The sequence below is a fragment of the Schistocerca nitens genome, chromosome 3 (genome assembly GCF_023898315.1).
Source record: "Schistocerca nitens isolate TAMUIC-IGC-003100 chromosome 3, iqSchNite1.1, whole genome shotgun sequence".
NCBI lineage: Eukaryota > Metazoa > Arthropoda > Insecta > Orthoptera > Acrididae > Schistocerca > Schistocerca nitens.
Genome location: NC_064616.1, coordinates 223,512,864 through 223,531,547, shown reverse-complemented (window position 1 = coordinate 223,531,547; position 18,684 = coordinate 223,512,864).

Below are 18,684 nucleotides of genomic sequence, written 5' to 3'. Positions count from 1 at the left end.
TCACTCTTTTTTTAAGATTTGTTATAATTAAATGTCAGCTAATGACCTATCGGTGCTGAAAAGCCTTCAGTTCGTCACTTTATAGTTGTCACTTTGCTTGATGTAATGCCTCTAACCTATAAAATAACGTCAGGGGTATGTTTGGTGCGTGGCTACCACCATAGTGATCGTTTCAAAGTGTCAAAAATACGAAATTCTTCACAAAACAAATCCCCATAGGCTATTAGAATATTGTAAATAAATAGCTGCAGCAATCACCTGTATTCGAAGTAGCTATACAGTGGATGATTTAAGGAAGAAATTAAATGGGCTGCAAGGAGTCTATAGAGATATGGAACGTCAAGTGTTATCAATAAATTGTAGGTTACATAAGTGAAAGAAATGTTTATGTATACTCTAAATAACCCAATCCAACCTTCACAAATTCCTCCTTAAGTGATTTAAATTTTGGTTCACATGTTTCTTGAAGCATACGTGTAATGGTACGCTGTGGGATTCGTGTTCTGTATTGCAAGCTGGAACAGCTTTCGCCTGTTGCTAAAAACCTGAACATAACCACTAGACGATCTCCGGCAGAAATGACGTTCGTGGTTTAAAAGGGGAAACACGCGACCTTTTACGTATTTTCTTTTCAGGCTTAGCACGACGCATTTAAAGCGTTTATTCTTATAAGCAAGTAAAAATATTTGCATATGTACTTTAGATGATAAATCTGTTCTGTTTTCCAATTGCAGTAAACCATAAAAAGACAGCCGTAGGGTATAAGAGATAGAACAACACACAAACAAACATCACACAAAATACCTATGTAAATATTTGCTCTTGGTAATGAGAATAACTTCTCGGAAGACGTCACGTTAAGCATCAAATGATACGTAAATACTGCAGTCTTTCATTATGTAAATCATGAATGACAGTTGCAGGCCTTCCAAAAACTTCGATTATAATGAGTGAAATTAAGAAATTACATTTCTTAAATGAGTATCTTGTTAGCAAATTTGGGGGCTACTTTCATAAGCGCAAACTGAAATAATTATTAGCCCACTCCCAGTGGATTTCGTAGTTCGTTGTCCTCACGCTGTAGCTCATGGAGCTAATTCTAGTGTACATTTTGAGCTAGTCTCGCTATCCAAGGTTTCATCCACAATTGTTTCAATTTCTCTTTCTTTTCAAGCAAAGTGCTCGCCACAAACATTAAATTAACTGCTGTTGTACAGACGATTGACTGATCGGCAACCATTTTTGAGCAACTAGGATAAAAACTTTTATGATAGTGTAGCTCCAGTGGAGTAGTTTGTTGAAGTATTTTGACAAATACCTCGTAAAAAAGTGTTTGTGACAAATCTTCAAGGCGCCGTTGTTTTGAACTGGCTTCTCCCGCCTTCGCGATGTGAACAGCAGAAATGGGCACCCTGAACTCGCGAAGGACCATGGTAGGGTGACCATAGAGACCTCTATCATATTGCTCGGTAGTGGAGCCTGCCCACTTCTGTTAGCCCTAGACGCCTGTCAGCTAACATGACCACAGAGACTAGTTTCATTCAGTTGTTTCGTTCAACTGAAAAAACCAATTGAACGAAAAAACAATCGATTGACTAGTCGATTGTTAAAAACAGTCGGTTGTCCCATCACTAATAGAAGCTATGGATTCAGGCTGTCAACAAGACGCTGTGCAAGTTGGTAGTGGCTCCATAATGGCGTGGGCTGTGTTTACATGGAATGGACTGGATCCTCTGGTCCAACTGAATCGATCATTGGCTGGAAATGGTTGTAGTCGTCTACTTGGAGGCCATTTGCAGCCATTCTGTTCCCAAACAACGATGGAATTTTTATGGATGACAATGCACGATGTTACTCGGCCACAGTTGTTTGCAATTGGTGAGAGAGCTTCTGGATAATTCGAGTGAATTATTTGGCCACCGAGATCGTCCAGCATGAATCCCATTGAACACTTATGCGACATGATCGAGAGGTGAGTTCATGTACAATATCCGGCACTGGCAACACTTTCGCAATTATGGATGGTTGTAGAGGCAGCATGGTTCAATATTTCAACAGGGGACTTTCAATGACTTGTTGACTCTATGCCACATCGAGTGGCTGCATACAATGGGGAAGAGGAGGTCAGACACTATGTTAGGAGGTGTCCCATGGTTTTTGTCACCTCAGTGTACAGTCTACACATCTTACTGACGATATATAGCCGCGCGGGATTAGCCGAGCGGTCTTAGACGCTGCAGTCATGGACTGTGCGGCTGGTCCCGGCGGCGGTTCGAGTCCTCCCTCGGGCTTGGGTGTGTGTGTGTTTGTCCTTAGCATAATTTAGGTTAAGTAGTGTGTAAGCTTAGGGACTGATGACCTTAGCAATTAAGTCCCATAAGATTTCACACACATTTTTTTACGATATGTAGACCAAATAAAAACCTTAAACTATAAAGACGTATATTCAGCACGCTTCTAACAAGGCCATTTGACAATCAGAGATACCAAGGACGGCATTGATGGACCTGAAGATTGTGGATCATTCACAAGGTCGCTGTTAATATAGTAACTGCAATTTGATGCAACAAGTACTTTCCTCTTTATATGGAATTTGAAGTTACAAACGTATAAGGAATTTGCAATTAACTGGCATAGGCAGCTGGGACTAATTACAACCAACACTATTTAAACACACAGTAAATATGAACAAGTACATTAGCGTAACTAACATCAATATTAAAGCCCAGAGAGCATGAGAATCCTCTACCCACAAAGAAGTTCCACACCTCAGTCAATATACGTGGGAAAGTCTTGCCTGTCCAATAAACGATCCCGGTCGAAATCATTATTTCCAAACTTCAATGTCAATGATGGACCTGCACTTTGTGAACTTTATGTTTTTCTCTGTATACTTATGTGTTTCTGGATTTATAACACACTTCATGTTTAGTGCTCTGCTGCCACATAGCCCCTCCCCTCTCCCCCCACCTACTATGCAGTGCGGAGCACTATGGCAATCAGGGAGTGGAGTAGTAAACATGTAGTGCAATTTTAACTCGTTGATGTAGTGCGTTATAAATCCAAAAGCACGAAAGTATACAGAAAGAAAAACATGAACTGCAGAAAGATACAATATCAATAACAAGGTGTAAGAAAATAAAAATTAACTACCTAAATACCTGTTCAACAATGTCATAGTGCAATTATCTGTCACGTAAAAAAGCACCTTGGTGTACGTAGTGATACATTCATGATATCACTTCATGAGTCATATAAATTTGACGTCCACACCAGATCATCACAACAGTGTAATAAAAAGAGAAAGAAAGAACAAAATTTATTTTACTTGTGTATGGCGTAATATAACACTTAAAGCTATTCCATCATGTAGTCCTCCAAAATGTCCAGTGGCCTGTGCCAGCGTCCAGAGCGTGACTGGGTCGCATCAGCAGTCTCGTCGGTGTGGGCGTGGTTTGGAACTGACAGTTGCTGCTGGGCATAATGAGAATCCCTGGAGTCATCCTTCATGTCGGAAGTAGCCTGTGAATATTGAATCGAGTCCCCATCTTGCGCTAGCTATGCTGATTTCAGCATATATTCCGAGACTATAGATGGTTTTCTGCTAGTTTAATGGCGAAAGTGCTGTTACTTTGGTGTATCACTTAATGTGGGACTTAATATGACAGCTGGCAGGCTCAGTATCATGAAAACACGATTCTGCAGTTCTTTGTGAACAACTCGTGGAACAGCGTGTGTTGTCGGGAGAGGAGTGTGAATAGTGGAAATATGAAGTTTCATACATTGTACTAATTCTGTCAGCTCCCCAGATTCATCTTAGGCTGCTCGTTTGACGAACTCTGCTGGAAGGTTTAGAGCTTGTCCGTACAGAATTTCTGCTAATGATGCTTGCATGTTTTCATTGACTCGTGATCTGACTCCTAATAAATCGAAAGATTCGCGCCACCCACCCCTGTGTCACATTAATGCCTCCTTTAACGAGCAGTCTGTCACTGCCCTACCAACCCATTGCTTTGGGGGTGGTAAGTGTTGTTTGTAAAGCGTTTGTTTCACTCCACACATTTTACAAACGTTCAGAACAGTGCCAACTCAAACTGTCAGGCTTGATCAGTTATAATGGCCACTGGGCATCTAAAGTGAACCATTCACATTTCAGTGAATGCTTTCACTGCAGATTAAGCTGTGATGTTGGATAATGGAGTGGTTTCCCCTCATCTTGTCACTCTGTTAGTGGCAGATGGGGTGTATTTAAATCCCCCAAATGTGGGAACGGAGCCAATCAAGTCTAGGTGAACAAGTCGTAAATGGCCAGCTGGAACATAGAATGTGCCTTAAGCAGGACTTGTGTGACTTTTGCTCTTTTGATATCCTACACCAAGCTTGAGTTCAAAGTTTACAATCTGTTTTCATGTTCAGCCACACAAAACCTTCTGTCGCTAGTCTGGTAGATGGGCATATTCCCAGATGTGATAAACCATGCTATTTCTGAAAGATAGTTTGTCTGTTCTTTTTAGGCACGAACTGCCTGGCACGACCTTATGATGTGTCACACCATAACCTGTCTGCTGTATCAGCCATTTGCCTGCTTTTCATAACAATTGTCGGATCTCCGCGTCGTTTTCTTGGGCTGCTGAATGTCGTTGAGGTCCAGGTATATTCACAGTGAATTTAATCTGGAAATATTATCCGCCCCTCTAATGTGTATCATATCCGTGGAGAATCTATTGATCAAACCCAAGTGCCAAAAACGTTGAGGTGGACAATGTTTACTATGATTTCTTACCGAGTCCACGAGGGCCCACTTGTCTGTCAATACTGTGAATTTTCATCCTTCGATGTCCGCCTTAAAGTACCTGATTGCCTCATAAGCTGCGAGCAGTCAACTCTCAAACGGCGACCACCTGCGTTGAGCCGCAGTTAGCGTTTTTGAAAAGAATCTCAGTGGATAAGGTTTTCCATTTCTGACGCAAAACTGCTCTGATCGCGGCGTCAGTCGTGTCTGTTGATATAGTTAACCCTAGAACGGACGTGCGAAAAAAAGTAACACAAACGGACGGGCTGGATCTGACAGACCCACCGTTTTATTTAAGTTCCAGAATAAGTAAGACTTAAATTTTCAACACCAGTTCTACTATACTTCTTTTACTGTTCATTAATATTTAATTTTACCATACATTTCTTTGAAAATAACGTTGTATTTCTCCGAAAATCTGAAAGTAAAATTATGCAGTATTTAAAAACGTTCTTGAACATTTAAAACAGTTTTATTTTATTTTTGACAGTTCACGTCCTCACGAGTTATGAAATTAGAATTGTCAAGCACGCTATTACAAAATATTATACATTTCAGTGCATAGCATAATCTACTAAAAATGGTTTCTCTTGTTACGATATACATATTACTGATCTGTATTTTCTGCACAATCTTCACATAACTTTACAGAATGGGAGAGACACAGCCACTTTCCACAACTTTTACAAAAATATTTTATTTTATTGTCTTTGCATTTATAACAACGACCTCGTTTTCCTTCTGGAACAACTTCCTTGTCAATGGTAATCCCAGATAGACGTGCTGCCAGCTGTCGAATGTTGCTCGGGAGATTCTTCTGAGCTCTCTGTGCCATGTATAGTTTTATGAGTTCCAAAGCAAGTTGCTTGAGAAATATCCTTCTTGAAATATCCAGTCTTGTGTTAGCTTTGTATACCACAAATGCATTTATACCAGCAATGTTCAAAATGGCATAAAACATGCACAATGTTCAGCGTCTTGTTTGCCTTGCAACGTTATATTCTGAACACATGGCATCAACCACGTCCACTCCACTCTTTGTTGAATTGTAGAACGTAATAATTTCTGGCTTCTTCATATTACTGGTTTCTTCATCGATTTTGTTTGTATGCATTGAAGAGAGCAAAATTACACATTTAGTTTTCTTTGGCACATATGACACCAATGTGAAATTGTCGCAAAATGCGAATATGGACGAATGTATTTCTCTTTTCTTGTGAGGCAAGAATTCCAATGGAATTTCTCTTTTATTTTTGCGCAGTGTCATAACGAGTGTAAGGTTACAGTCTGTGAGCAGTTTTCTTGCAAGAGTGCAGCTTGTGAACCAGTTGTCAAGGGTAATATTCCTTCCTCTTCCCTTCACTGGCTCCACAAGTCTGAGCACAACATCGTCATCTGCGTTACTCACATGGAAGAAAACTGGAGGTTGTTGCCCTACATACACTTCCAAGTTTTTTACATAGTATGTTTTTGCCTCTGCCAAGATAAATATTTTGATCCCATACTTTCTGGGTTTTGAAGGAATGTACATTATGAAAGAACAACCTCCCCAAAAAGATAGTAACATCTCGTCCACTGTAAGGTATTCTCTTGTTGTGTAATGCCCTGTGCAGTTTTTTGTGAACCCTTCGATAACATCACGTAAAGGGCCACATTATCACTTTTTTTTACGTTCCTCTCATGTGCGAATATTATCTAACCTAACACATCTCAGAAGAAAACAAAATCTTCAGAGTGACATACTTGGAGGGAAGATTTCTGTCCCTGTGCCACAAGTGTCCCAAAATTCTTCCATATTCATTTTGCCTCCGTGAAGAAAGCCAGAAATGTACAAAAGATCCAAACATGCCTGAAACTCCTCTTTTTACAAGTTCCTTGCAGTATTTGGGTCACTTTTACAAAGTGGTTTTATGTGATCTATGTAAGTATTTGCGCTCTCTATTATCAAATCGAGCAAATCGTCGTCAATGAACATCTTCCAGGCCTCGACAACGTTTTTAGCATTTCTGGCTGACACCAGGCAAATGCGTAATTATATTGTGTGATCTGGTACGTACATTTTGGTTGGGAACCTTTTTCTGCCATTTAGTTTGTCCACCTCTCGACAAATGGTAAGGTGATGATTCACTGGAAGAGGGACCGGAACCAACCACACTAGTTGATACAGAATCTCGAGCTGTATTAGTGAGTGTACTCACGTTTCTCGCAGGAATAACGACGTTATCTTCGCTGTCCAGCTGTTCGTCGCTCATTTCACTTTCTGTGTTGTGATCACTTTCGGGAATAAAATCAGGATCTATATCCGAATCATCATTATCACTGTCTAATAACAGTTTTTAAATTTCTTCATCACTTAGAGGACGCTGCCAGGCCATTTTCGAGCAGTTTTATTGCTCGCAGTCAGTATAACAAGAAGTGTGCACAAGCAGAAAAAGCTAACGTAAACGGACGGGTTGGGTCTCTCAGACCCACAACACGCTTCCTTCCACGTCAACAATCAACTGGTGAACAAAGAAAAATGATGACAAGGCAGTGTCCTCTAGGAACATTAACTGAAAGCTACAATGGATGGTTGATTCGCAAGTAGTGTACTCTTGTGGATATTTTTAAAACTAAATCCGCTTTGGTCTGCGAGATCCAGCACGTCCGTTCCAGGGTTAAAGGAGCACCCTCTACCGGATGTGCTAACGTAACCGACTGTTCTGAGCTACGATTGATCTTCTCGAAAGCCTGTTCATATCCTCTGTCCTCTTCAGCACACACTTCCCATGATTCGTCTTTCCCCATCAAGGAGCCTGCCAAAGGTGCCTGCAACTGCACTGCCCAAGGCAAGTGTTTGCTGTAAAAGTTCACCAAGAAATCGTCGCAGTTCTTTTAAGGTCGTAGGTCTAGGCATGGAGCGGATTGTTTCAATCCTATCAGCTGTAGGTTTTATACCAGATGTAGTTAGAGAATGACCCAAAAAGGTTACCTCGTTTTTCCGAAATTGACACTTCTCTTCATTGACCACGACACCATGTATCTTCACAGTATCAGAAACAATTTTTAAATGTGTTTCATGCTCTTCTGCCGCCAGCAGCGGTGGCCGAGCGGTTCTAGGCGCTTCAGTCCAGAACCGCACTACTGCTACAGTCGCAGGTTCGAATCCTGCCTCGGGCATGGATGTGTGTGATGTCCTTAGGTTAGTTAGGTTTAAGTAGTTCTAAGTTATAGGGGACTGATGACCTCAGATGTTAAGTAAGTCCCATAGTGCTCAGAGCCATTTGAACAATTTTTTTTTTTTTTTTTTTTGCTCTTCTGCCGATTTTGAGAAAACAAATATATCATCCAAGTATCAAGAACAGAACGGAAACTCTTCTAATATTGAGTCGATACGACGCTGCCATGTCTGAGGTGCACTTAATAACCCATAAGGCATTCGCATCATTCCGAAAAGGAGTGTCTTTCGGCGCCACTGGAATTTGATGGTAGGTCTTTTTGCAGTCTATCAAGCTAAATATATTTGCAACTGCCAGAGCGTGTGAAAAATCCTGTAAGTTGGGAATTTGATACCTATCTGTTATAATATGGCAGTTAAGTGATCCATAATCTCCACACAATCGATAACAACTCTCCTTCTTAGATACTAAATGGATCGGCGGTGCCCAGTTACTAGCAGAAGCCGAACTATGTCTAGAGTGCAAAAGTTCATTCACAACTTGTTTAGCTGCCTAACGTCTATCAGGTGCCAGTCTCCTGCATTGGTGTAGACTAGAGGATCTTGCAATGTATGAATGTAATGCTTTGTGCCTTGAACGACACCTCCAAATGCTTTTTGTCTGCGTTTTGTATTAACTGTGTATTTCCTTTTGCCGAGATAACCGGGTAAAATATTGGTGCCTTGCACAACACTGACCTGTGTATTTTGTCTCTTCCAACCTAGTCTGTCAAGATACTACGCCACCTGAAGTTGAGGCTATTGCTCCTGATGCTGCAAGGCTGTTAGTCTCTTCTGAATGTTGTCTAGCTGTTCTTGATGAATCATTATTGCTTCCCACAACCCTGAATTTTCTTGATGCAGTAACACTTTCTCCTGTACCATCTCCTGTAATTCGGTGTGAGTCTTGGTGATCTGCTCTTCAGTATCGACTACAGTTTTCGTCAACCATTTTCTTTTATCTCCGCATGCTGTTGCACCTAAATTGTCCATGTGCCTCTGTACTGAATGTTCAATAATAGAACAACTAATCGTTTCTTTTTCTAAGTCTAGTGAAAGTATGTGGTGCCCCTATAATGAGCACAGATACATTTGCTATCACAAAATTCCAGCAGAAAGTGCACGATAGCCCAAAATCTACTGTGAGGCGACATGTTCCACAATGACGCACTGGTGTGTCGTTAACGGCACATAGCAAGGTCCTTATTGGTTTGTTGTCTGAACAGGACTGTTCCCATGGTACGGTGCTTACTACAGAACCAGAGTCTACCAGGAAGTGGCGACCAGACCCTCTATCCCCCATGTAAATCCTTGTGTCCTAAAGCTGAAGAAACGAAATGTTATTCTGGTCCTTTACACCTTGTACTCTGCATTCCTCTTGAGTTTTGTCGTCCATCGCACTGATAGTAGTATGTTGTTGCTGATATGCGAAATTGCAGGGAGAAATACATTTGCGCGGTATTGCTCCAAATTTCTCATGAAACCAATATATCTCCTTCGGCGATGAACCGCCATTACACACTGTGTTGATATGCTCTCCATGCAAGGCCAAGAACTTTGGGTCAATAGTCTTCCTTCGAAAGGAGTCAGCTACTTCAGCTAAAGCTTGGTTAATCAGTGTACCATTTCGTCTCAGTGGATCCCGTGATCCCTCACATCGCACCCTGCCAGACTCATGCGAGTTCGTAGGTGTTCGTACTTCTCCAGAACCACTCCTCTCCTGCTGTGGCAATATGGTTCCCTGCATAGTATTGGTAATATTTCTTAAGTGCATACCCCCTTCCTTATGTAACTGCGGTACTGCATGGAGTCTATTAGTCAAGTGTACTTTGATATCTATAGTGACATGTTCTCTTGAAATTAGCGTAGCTTGCAGTGACAGTGCAAGCTTGAGCAGCCATATTCTCCATAAGGTGTCATCTGAAAATATGTCAGGTCCCACTGTGTGACTTACGAGCTGCCGAAACTGCGAAGGTGTTCTACTTCCGATGGCCTTTTCATACAAGGCATAGCTTATTTGTTGCTCAGGTATATGTGACATGCATGAAAATAACGCCTTTTTTTTATCATATCAGATTTGGTTGAAGTACTTGGAGCGGAAATGATGTCACTAATGATATAAGAATGTTCGGCTAAATTGTTGAGCACTGCTACAAATTTGTGTTTATCATCCACCATTCTATAACTCTGTAAACTGAATTCAGTGATTTGAAACCAAGTCTGTGGGTGGTTGTGTCGGAACGCTGGTAACTCTGAAATGATTTCCACTCATTATTCTTCAGCACTAACCACTCACTGCATTGTGTTGCCAGAGTCATACGACAAAAGATCCTGGCATGCAGCCGGCACGGTTTAACACCTGATGCACACTTCATGCGACTGTCCATTTAATATTGACATGGCTGAGTCACTAAAGCACGCATCACATCGCTCCAACGGTCACAGAGCATAATTCGAAGTGGGTGGAAACCTCAGGTTATGAATCGGCGTGGTAGAATCGGGCGCAGTAGAATCTGGTGCAGTTTTCTCTTGCAATAACACTGGCTGATCTAAAACTGTTCCACCTCTAACTATCTGTAGGATTCACTGTACATGGCAATCTGAATCAAGGTTATATTCGTACTATAACACGTTGCTGTCCATTGCTTTGTTCACGTATTGGTCCACCATTAGCACTATGGTCCGTGAAATTAATGGTCACTGCCTCATTTCCTCTCTGATTTGAATCTTCTGGTGTTGAAGAAATAGTGATGGTGTTTTAGTCCTCCTTCTGAAGAAGGAACCCATCCTCTTGCTGATGATATACGTGTGCCATTGTGAGCAAGTTTCCTGTGTTGTCCAAACGTCGAAAAACTCAAAGTTATGGAGAACCCATGATGTCGGGGTCACCACTGTAGTTAGCTCACATAGGCCATTGGAACTAAGCACAAACAGCACCATTTAAACATGCAGTAATTACTTTATTATTCATAAATCCACCAAGCACATTAGCATAAGTAACAGACAAACATTAAAGCTCAGAGAGCATGACAATCTTCGACCTACAGAGAAGTTCCACACCTCAGTCTATTTAGGTGGGAAGGTCTTGCTTGTCCAAAAATTGATACTACTTCACTTTATTTCCAAAATTCAGTGTTACTGCCATTGTAGTTGCCAGAAATTCATTCGCAGGCGAGCGTTGTTAGCTTTATAGGTGAAATGTTTCAATGTTCCTCAAAATGGCAGTGAAATGTATGAGCCTGTAAATATAGCAATATTTGGTCACTTAGTTGTAGCTGAATTCCATTCTAGGACATTGTGGGATAACAAGGAGAGATTTTTATCTTGATTAACACATTAAGGTCACATAAATTTAATTGTCTAAATTCTCTCCCTTGGTGAGGAAGGAGGATCTGATAAAACTGACTGTTAGAATTCTAATAAATTTTCCACTTTCTGGTTAGATTTATATCTGCATATTGCATATACACTCCTGGAAATTGAAATAAGAACACCGTGAATTCATTGTCCCAGGAAGGGGAAACTTTATTGACACATTCCTGGGGTCAGATACATCACATGATCACACTGACAGAACCACAGGCACATAGACACAGGCAACAGAGCATGCACAATGTCGGCACTAGTACAGTGTATATCCACCTTTCGCAGCAATGCAGGCTGCTATTCTCCCATGGAGACGATCGTAGAGATGCTGGATGTAGTCCTGTGGAACGGCTTGCCATGCCATTTCCACCTGGCGCCTCAGTTGGACCAGCGTTCGTGCTGGACGTGCAGACCGCGTGAGACGACGCTTCATCCAGTCCCAAACATGCTCAATGGGGGACAGATCCGGAGATCGTGCTGGCCAGGGTAGTTGACTTACACCTTCTAGAGCACGTTGGGTGGCACGGGATACATGCGGACGTGCATTGTCCTGTTGGAACAGCAAGTTCCCTTGCCGGTCTAGGAATGGTAGAACGATGGGTTCGATGACGTTTTGGATGTACCGTGCACTATTCAGTGTCCCCTCGACGATCACCAGTGGTGTACGGCCAGTGTAGGAGATCGCTCCCCACACCATGATGCCGGGTGTTGGCCCTGTGTGCCTCGGTCGTATGCAGTCCTGATTGTGGCGGTCACCTGCACGGCGCCAAACACGCATACGACCATCATTGGCACCCAGGCAGAAGCGACTCTCATCGCTGAAGACGACACGTCTCCATTCGTCCCTCCATTCACGCCTGTCGCGACACCACTGGAGGCGGGCTGCACGATGTTGGGGCGTGAGCGGAAGACGGCCTAACGGTGTGCGGGACCGTAGCCCAGCTTCATGGAGACAGTTGCGAATGGTCCTCGCCGATACCCCAGGAGCAACAGTGTCCCTAATTTGCTGGGAAGTGGCGAAGCGGTCCCCTACGGCACTGCGTAGGATCCTACGGTCTTGGCGTGCATCCGTGCGTCGCTGCGGTCCGGTCCCAGGTCGACGGGCACGTGCACCTTCCGCCGACCACTGGCGACAACATCGATGTACTGTGGAGACCTCACGCCCCACGTGTTGAGCAATTCGGCGGTACGTCCACCCGGCCTCCCGCATGCCCACTATACGCCCTCGCTCAAAGTCCGTCAACTGCACATACGGTTCACGTCCACGCTGTCGCGGCATGCTACCAGTGTTAAAGACTGCGATGGAGCTCCGTATGCCACGGCAAACTGGCTGACACTGACGGCGGCGGTGCACAAATGCTGCGCAGCTAGCGCCATTCGACGGCCAACACCGCGGTTCCTGGTGTGTCCGCTGTGCCGTGCGTGTGATCATTGCTTGTACAGCCCTCTCGCAGTGTCCGGAGCAAGTATGGTGGGTCTGACACACCGGTGTCAATGTGTTCTTTTTTCCATTTCCAGGAGTGTATGTTAGATTTAATGAAATGCAATCTTTAGCGAAATTACTATTTTTTTATTTTAAGATTATAATAAATGCTCAAGTAGGAAAAGAGAAGAAATACAAAAATATTGTTGGAAACTACCCAGCGCACAACAGAACTAACCAAAATGGAGTCAGATTAGTAGAACTCTGCCAAGCGCATGGCTTGATCCTGAAATCCACAGCCTTTAAGAGACTACCCAGAAAACAGAAGACATGGACCTCACCAAACCCACACTTGGGTGAATTTCAACTTGATCATGTGGCGATAAAATGGAAACACCATACAGAAATACAAAATGTCAAAGTACTCAGAGGAGCAAACTTGGATTCTGATCACTATCTTTCTAAAATAAAACTCAAAATTATCCCCAAAAGGAAAGATAGAAACAGTAAACCCAAAAGCAGAAGATACGATCCAGAAAAGATAATGAATTCGAAGGAGTTTCCCCGCGCGACTCAAGATATAAGGAACCAAAATTGGGATCAAATGAAGGAAAGCCTACTAACCAAAGCTGAACAAATAGCACCTATAACCAAAATCAAAAAACACGCATGGTGGACAGAGGAATGTGACAAACTTATTGAGCAAAGAAAGAAAGCATGGCAACAGATGCAATCTCAGAAAAATGAATATAATAGGCAAAATTTCCTGAGTGTAAGAAAACTAGTGAGTAAAAACCTCAAAAGAATTAAAAAAGCACAAGAAGATCAACTCCTTTTGCAGATCAACGAAGACTTCAACAAAAACAAGACTAGGAGCTTTTACAGAACTTTTAAACAAAAAATAACCAAGTACAGCCCACCGACACTCCAATTACAAGATAAAAATGGTAATATTGCACACAACAACAGGGATAATTGCAAAATTTTGAGGGAATATTTCAGAAACCTTCTCAACTGTAAAGAACCAATTGAAAAAATGGATTTCAGCAACTCAACTTCAACAAGTCCTAACTCAGAACCACCCACCGTCGAGGAACTACAATCAATCATTTTGAATCTCAAAAACTATAAGGCTTCGGGAGAGAACCAAATTACAGCTGAACTGTGGAAAAATGTCAATAGAAATGCCATAGAATCTCTCCAAAACATATTTGAAGAAATATGGAAAACAGAAAGAATTCCGGATGAATGGAAGATGGCCCTCATTCACCCAATTCATAAGAGGGGATCCAGAACAGACCCCAACAATTACAGAGGGATTTCGCTCCTTGACGTAACATACAAAATACTGTCTAAAGTCCTTTTGAACAGAGCAGAACCCCAGCTAGATTGTCAACTTGGAGAATAGCAGGCAGGCTTCAGAAAGGGAAGATCCTGCCCAGAACAAATTCTAAACCTCAAAAATCTTATGGCCTACCAAAAATCGAGAGCAAAAGCGTATGTCATCACATTCATTGACTTTCAAAAGGCGTATGACTCCATAGACAGGGAATCTCTAATCTCCATATTAAAAGAATTAAACCTAGACAATAAAACTACAAACCTAATTAGAGAAACCATCACCAACACATACTCCAAAATTAAATTTATGGGAGAACTCTCAGACCTATTTGAGATAAAAACTGGAGTACGACAAGGTGATGGACTCTCTCCATAGTTATTTAACTGTGCCCTAGAAAAAATAGTAAGAGAATGGAATAAGAAAATCAATAGTGGAATCCGACAAGGAACAAAAAACAAAGGCATCAAGGTTAATTGCCTAGCATTTGCAGATGATATGGCCCTACTAGCTGAAACATGGGAAGAAGCCAAAGAACAGATCCTCGAATTACAGAAACAAGCAGAGAAAATAGGCCTTAAAATTTCTTTTGAAAAAACCAAAATAATCACAAATATAAAAAAGCCAATGAAATATCTTAAAGTAAGAAACCAAAAGATCGAAATTGTTAAAGAATTCAAATATCTTGGTGACTGGATTAGCTGGAACGCCCTTGAGAAAAAAGCAATAGAATTAAGAAGAAACAAAGTTGAACTAGCCTTTCAGCTTACTAAAAATACTTATAATAAAAAGTCCCTCTCATGGAATTCAAAAATAAAACATTACAACACTGTCATTAAACCAGAAGCACTATATGCAGCTGAGACATTATCTATCACTAACCATGGCCCAATTGAAAGGCTAGAGATCAAAGAAAGAAAAATATTGAGAAAAATTTTAGGCCCCAAATTTCATAACGACAAACTAATTCATACCAAAAATGAAACACTCTACAAAACCACAGAAAAACTTTCGGATACAATGAGGAAAAGAAGAATTGAGTTTTATGGGCACATTCTCAGAATGAACCCAAATAGACTTACAAAAAGAATGTTTGACTACTTCAGGAATAAAAAATCCAAACCAAATTGGTTTATCCAAACAGAGAAAGACTTAAGAGAACTACACATCACAGAAAAAATGCTCACAGACAGGACCGCAAAAATGATAAGCAAAGACAGAAAAGAGGGATTCCAGCTCCAAAATAGGAAGAAAAGAACGATTGTCATCTCTGATGAGGAAAGAAAAGCAAGATCAGAAAGAATGAAGCAGTACTGGGCGAAAAGAAAGGCACAGAACACACAGAAGTGATTGATTCAACGTACCCCAAAGTTGGGTGAAACGAAGAAGAAGAAGAAGAAATGTGTAAGCCACACAACTGAGCAATTCAAAGATGAGTTCACTTTTCTCATTATTTACTAATCCTGCCATTATAATTCATCATCAGGCAATTCCAGCAAATGTTCCTCTTTGTCACAGAGCTGATACATATATTTTCCAAACTTAATGATATGTTTTTCCATAACTGGGTTGTTGTAGTTGTGGTCTTCAGTCCTGAGACTGGTTTGATGCAGCTCTACATGCTACTATATCCTGTGCAAGCTTCTTCATCTCCCAGTACTGACTGCAACCTACATCCTTTTGTATCTGCTTAGTGTATTCATCTCTTGGTCTCCCTCTACGATTTTTACCCTCCACGCTGCCCTCCAATGCTAAATTTGTGATCCCTTGATGCCTCAGAACATGTCCTACCAACCGGTCCCTCCTTCTTATCAAGTTGCGCCACAAACTCCTCTTCTCCCTTATTCTATTCAATACCTCCTCATTAGTTATGTGATCTACCCATCTGATCTTCAGCATTCTTCTGTAGCACCACATTTCGAAAGCTTCTATTCTCTTCTTGTCCAAACTATTTGTCGTCCATGTTTCACTTCCATACATGGCTACACTCCATAGAAATACTTTCAGAAACGACTTCCTGACAAATCTATACTCGATGTTAACAAATTTCTCTTATTCAGAAACGCTTTCCTGGCCATTGCCAGTCTACATTTTATATCCACTCTACTTCATAATACAACAATAATGGTTCTTTTGCATGTCTATTTGTACTCTTAACAAAGTCACTTAAAGTTTTTGGGTTTAGCCTATTACGGTATTTAGTTTTAATGTCTGTCATCATGGAGGAAGCCCATTTGACATCTGCATTTCCATGTGACAGGACTAGTATTATTTTTGCTAGTTTGGCAGCATTTGAGAACACATACTGTGCAGCGAAATATTTTATTTTACCTACTGCACTCCAGTGTTCGACGCTATTCTTTGATCACAATGTCTGTTTTTCTGTATCAGAAAATTACGCCTTTAGTTTGTTGAACTCTTTGACGGCCTCATGTTTATCGACCTTCCTTTCATACTTCTTGGCCGGCCGGGGTGGCCGAACGGTTCTAGGCGTTACAGTCTGGAACCGCGCGACCGCTAGGGTCGCAGGTTCGAATCCTGCCTCGGGCATGGATGTGTGTGATGTCCTTAGGTTAGTTAGGTTTAAGTAGTTCTAAGTTCTAGGGGACTGATGACCTCAGAAGTTAAGTCCCATAGTACTCAGAGCCATTTGAACCATACTTCTTGGTAAGTTATGCTATATCACATACTACCTCTGAATTGGGACTAAGAGCAATTTTTGGATTCACAATTGCCATGTTCTTACGTAAATCGATCTACATCTACATCTACATGATTACTCCGCAATTCACATTTAAGTGCTTGGCAGAGGGTTCATCGAACCACAATCGTACTACCTCTCTACCATTCCACTCCCGAACAGCGCGCGGGAAAAACGAACACCTAAACCTTTCTGTTCGAGCTCTGATTTCTCTTATTTTATTTTGATGATCATTCCTACCTATGTAGGTTGGGCTCAACAAAATATTTTCGCATTCGGAAGAGAAAGTTGGTGACTAAAATTTCGTAAATAGATCTCGCCGCGACGAAAAACGTCTTTGCTTTAATGACTTCCATCCCAACTCGCGTATCATATCTGCCACACTCTCTCCCCTATTACGTGATAATACAAAACGAGCTGCCCTTTTTTGCACCCTTTCGATGTCCTCCGTCAATCCCACCTGGTAAGGATCCCACACCACGCAGCAATATTCTAACAGAGGACGAACGAGTGTAGTGTAAGCTGTCATCTTCTAAGTGTCCTGCCAATGAAACGCAACCTTTGGCTCGCCTTCCCCACAATATTATCTTTGTGGTCTTTCCAGCTGAAGTTGTTCGTAATTTTAACACCCAGGTACTCAGTTGAATAGACAGCCTTGAGAATTGTACTATTTATCGAGTAATCGAATTCCAACGGATTTCTTATGGAACTCATGTGGATCACCTCACACTTTTCGTTATTTAGCGTCAACTTCCACCTGCCACACCATACAGCAATGTTTACTAGAAATCTCTTGTGGGCACCACGCACACGTTTTTGGTAAAATTTCATACAAATTAGCCTGAATTGCTCTTTGTCCCTCTCACTACACTCCTTCAGCATCTTTATAGTTTGTCCTCCCACATCACGTACCTTCTTCAGTACCGAGCAACACTTTAGGATCATATACATTTAAATTCTCTAACTTTCCATTCTCGCTGAGGAAGGAAGGTTTGATAAAATTGACTAAAAATTCTGATAAATCTTCTAGTTTCTGTATATAGGTCTTGTACAGAGATTTTCCATGACTGAAACATTGCATTGAACTATTATATAACAGGAGTACTTGGTTCAAAAAATGAAGATGAGCCTTTATGTAGGGGTTTTGAAGTTCAGAAAAGATCATATTCCTTACAGGATTCTTATCCTCGAATGATGCATCAATAAACAGCTCAACAAGAACGTTCCATTGTTGCAGTACATGATTAACACAATTCGTAAGTGCTGACAATTTTGATTTATTGGGGTTTAATATTTTTAACTGAGAAGAACGTATGAACTTCTGAAATTTCTTTAATATTCTCTGACGCTTTGGAGAGCGAGATAAATAGCTGCAAATATTCTATATCAGAGCTTCGACATAGCTAGGGATTTGTGTAAAGCAATTACGGCAGCTAAATGAGCTGAATGACAGAAATAACCGTTGACAGTTATCTCGGAGTTTTCACTTAAGATATAGGTGTCGAAGCGATTCATTCTTACCTAACATAACATGGGCATCATCAGTGCAAAACACAACAACATTATCAACAGATAACTCAAACCTCTTTATACTATTTTAGAAAAGAAAAACCTTCGCCTCCACCTATGGCAATTAGATCAAAAATTTGTTTTGACTTAAGAATTGTCTACATATCTCACTAACATACACATTAACCTGATATTGCTGATATCCTAATTACATCTATAAGGATGGAAAATATGTTGTTTCTTTGATCATTACTTAACTCATCCTTAATATATGCGGAAAGTGCATTCTTAACTATGCTTGTGCATTTTGTACAACTGTGGCTTAGTGTTTCTCCAATTGTTGAATCCAATCTTATAT